The sequence below is a fragment of the Mugil cephalus genome, chromosome 6 (assembly GCF_022458985.1).
Source record: "Mugil cephalus isolate CIBA_MC_2020 chromosome 6, CIBA_Mcephalus_1.1, whole genome shotgun sequence".
NCBI classification, from domain to species: Eukaryota; Metazoa; Chordata; class Actinopteri; order Mugiliformes; family Mugilidae; genus Mugil; species Mugil cephalus.
Genome location: NC_061775.1, coordinates 22,807,405 through 22,811,438, shown reverse-complemented (window position 1 = coordinate 22,811,438; position 4,034 = coordinate 22,807,405).

The following is a 4,034-nucleotide window of genomic DNA, read 5'->3' as shown; positions in this document are numbered from 1 at the left end:
TTTCCGACAACAATATAATGCGCAGGCGCAGTTGTTAATAAGGAAACGTTGAGCTTCCGAGGCATTGTGGGAAATGTATTTATTTCACATGAACTTGAAGTTTTCTCCTTAATCTGGAGGCCAGGGCGCTGTTTTCCCAACCAGAGAGTGGCAAATTCGCTTACAAACTAAATTGTTCATTACCAAACGTTGAAACTCCATTTTAGACTGAGACAAATGCTTTATTTATCCTGTCTGTCCTCTTAACCTCCGATCAGGTACTACATATTATGCATCGCCTCAGCCACAGATGGTCGGCAGGTGTCGCCATCACACACAAAAAGTAAAAAAAAAAGTGAGTGTATGAACATGTGTGCAACATTGCACTTGTCTGACTGTGCGTGTGGGTGATTGTCCATGGACCACTAACACTCAGTGGCTTTACTGGAAATATTTTATGCCATAGTTAATATATAACAGGTGCAGGCAAAAGGGAAATAAAGACGCTTGATATCATCACACTTACGCTCTCCTCATTTCTTTAAACTTTTAAACACAGACTTGTTTTTTTTATGTTGAACATTACTTAGCATCATAAGTTAAAGTTTCCACTATAGCAGTCTCTTAAAATAAAATGATGTTGTGGGTCATAATTGGTAACAGAGAGTTCTTGTTTTGAACACATCAGGGAATTTAGTGGGTTTAATAAACATACTCCATATAGACTCAATTAACATATAATATGACACTAGACATAAAATGGTAATTTGTAAGAGGTAAATTAATGTGTGGAACTCCCTTTTTCATACTTTCACACTTACTAGGTTTCGGTCACTGCCCTCTACTACCATAGTTACTGTTAAAGACATTTATTAACTGCATCCGCAGTGACATAAACCTTGTAGGTATTCAGACCTTGTCAGGGCCAGTTTTAACAAATACCTCAGTGGCTTATTGGTTCATAATCGGTGTGGTACTTCCACGAGACAAAAGGCAGCCAAGCTTTTACCCCCGGGCAGCCAAGCTATTTTCTTACGCTCTCCTGTCACGCCTGGATACCAAGATGTACAGCAATCCATGGCAACATTACAGTGCAAACCTTTTAATCTGACTCACCTGGTTGCTGTTTGCACTTGTTGCGAAAGCCAGAAGAAGCGTGGACCCTGCAATCAAAGCTGTTTGAAGTAGCTGAGGTATGATTCATGCCAAGGGTTGATTTCCTATTTTAAGTTCCAGGTTACAACAATGTGACAAAACAACATCCGACAACAATTTTAACATTTGCTAGCTATTTCTTCTTCCATCTTGGCAGTTCGTCCTTGTTTTTTTCCATAAATAAAATAAAATAAGCAATAAATCAGAATCTGATTTACTGCCACGTATGTCCACTCATGCATGGGATTTTTCTAGGTGTTTGGTGCAACAAGATCAAAAGACAAAAAAATTAAGTGACGAAATGTTCACATTAATTGAGGGACAGAGTGTGCAGTCTGTAGTACAGGAAAAGTTTATAAACGTCATGCATAGACACTGGTTGCGTGTGCTTGGCTTTATTGTGTATTGCTGTTATACTTCTAATCTTTATTGTTTCCTAACCAGAATGTTGATAAACTGTACTTTTTTTTCCCACCAGACAGTGAGAATAAAACTTCTTATTCTTATTGTCGTGTATATTGACTTATAGGATTCCAGTCAACACATGGAAGGAAACTGTTCCTGTGGTTCCTAGCGTATTAAACATCAGTGACATATGAAACAAAGTTTTCTATAACGTGGGAGGATACTGTCATTTATTTACTCCAATGTTTCCAGCTTGTGTCACCCCCTCTCTTGTTATGTTTTGTTTTAGTCATAATAAGTGTGGTTGCATTGTGGTCCAGTGTATTCCGCTCATTTGAAAAGTAGTTGTTATTACAAATTACGCACGCAAGTTTGATTTCATCAAAAGCATCATTCCATTAATTATCACTGCTGTTGACAACCGGTGAGGTTATTTTGTAGTTACCTCATCCTGCCCCCTCCCGCCACATCCGCAGTCCATATACAGTCAAGCGCGTCTCAGACCGGGTCTCCGCTGCCGTGTCATGACGTCACCTCAGTGAAATTGGTTTTTATGTGTATGAACTGGAGCGCGACAGCTGAGCTTTCCAACAGCCCAAACATAAAAAGCGCAGAACTTCTCCAATTAGCGGAGTGTTGTATACAAAGGGTGGGGAGTGGGGTGGGGTGGGGTGGGGGTGGGAGTGGGAGGGGGGGGGGTCGAAATGTCAGAATGTGAGTGGTATCAGGTGGTCAGAGCCGGGGGTAAACTCTAAGGTAAACATTAGTGTGAGTGGAGCAATGAGTCAAATGAAGCTATGGGGCCTGTTTAGATGTAAGTGAAATCTGGAACATCCTCCGAATGTGTAGCACGGAAAAGCTGCTCAAGATTTTTTTCTCTGCAGGGTTAACAGGATAGCTCAGCAGAGGCCCATGGTCTGGTTATGTTTACGTTCTCCAGAACATTGAGGCACTATACGCCCTCTCACTTGGCTATCGTTTATTTTATTTATCTGATTTACAAATGAGTCACTGAGGAGAATCTTCTCTCGACTCTCTTCTTCTCGTAGTTTCTGTTGCACCCGTTGAACCTCGTTGCTGTTGGAAGTCTGCCATAAATACAGGGGATACCTCTGATGTGTGAGTGAACCTCAGACGAATACCTGTGGCTGCCATAGATTCTGACATTTCTGGGTTTGCGTGTGCACATGCGCATCGTCCGAAGAGCGAACATGGGATGTTTTTTTGCCACTTGGATGCCCTCTCGGATACTGCGCTGTAGTCTAGGTCAGCAGTCTGGCGGACGTGTTCGGGCATCTTGCAAAATCCTTTCTCAGCTCAAAAAAACACCTGTGGGAGGTTTCCACAAAGGTTTTGATACAGCTTAGACACGCTACTGCATAAAGAAAAAAAAGCTTTCGCGGCTAGAGGCTATGCAATTCTTGCCAGATGTGGTGCTGTGGAATCACAAATACATGTATATCCTCAGAGAAATATGTGTTAGCGTGTCACTGTTAGGCACCTCCTGCTTTAAGAGTAATTAGAAGTCAAGAACTCCTTTGCAGGCAATATGTCAGAGATGAGAACAGAATTTACACGAAGCAAAACAAAAGGATGTGTTTGGAGAAGCTTTTCAACTGGTATATTCCATTACCGAGATACCAAACAATGCTATTTGGCAGCGGAAATGAAATGACTATGACCTTTTTTGTCTTTGAATCAAAGCAGCTGTAAAAGGAGCCAACTACTACAATTAAAGCTACAACCATAATCCTGCAAGAGGAATGGCCAGACAGACAAAAGCTTTACATGAAATTGTAGACAAACAAGTAGATTAATCTGAAATATTGGAAGTTTTCAGTTTTGTTTTACACAAGGGTATGCTCAAATACCACAGAAAGTAAAAGCTGGATCACCAGTTTCTGTTTTAACTCAGCAAGACAAAAGATCTAAGAGTTGTAACACTTTCATTTTTAACAAGCATGTCCATTGTCTTCTTGTGGGGCCAAGTTTTTTAGGACTTTTAGTCATGAATAAAACTTGGATGTCATTGTGAAACTAACCACTGGTGAGTGCAAGGACAGGAAACACTGAAACCAACATCCAGATTTCCGAGTAGCGTAGAATGCTCGTAGAAAAGAAAAATACAGGATACAACAAATATCTCTTGTTCTTAATATTTAACACACTTTTGTGACTTTGAAGTGTTTATGTCTTTGATGCTTCCAAACAATCCACTTGACAAGCTAAAAACTCCAAGAGGGGGCAGGTATAGAAATGTGTCATCGGCATATTGATATATCTCATGAGGCTGCACGTACAGACTTGAGAGCACCTGATCATGTGTTGATTCCTATTTACGTACAGTTTAGGCAGTTTTTTAAGGACAGGGTTTCCAATAAATGCAGAAATTAAATATTAGATGCAAACCAAACGACTACTGAGTCGGAGCTAAGAAAGCAAAGATACAAATATCTCCATCGCCATCATTAACTTGTCGATGATTAATGAGCTTG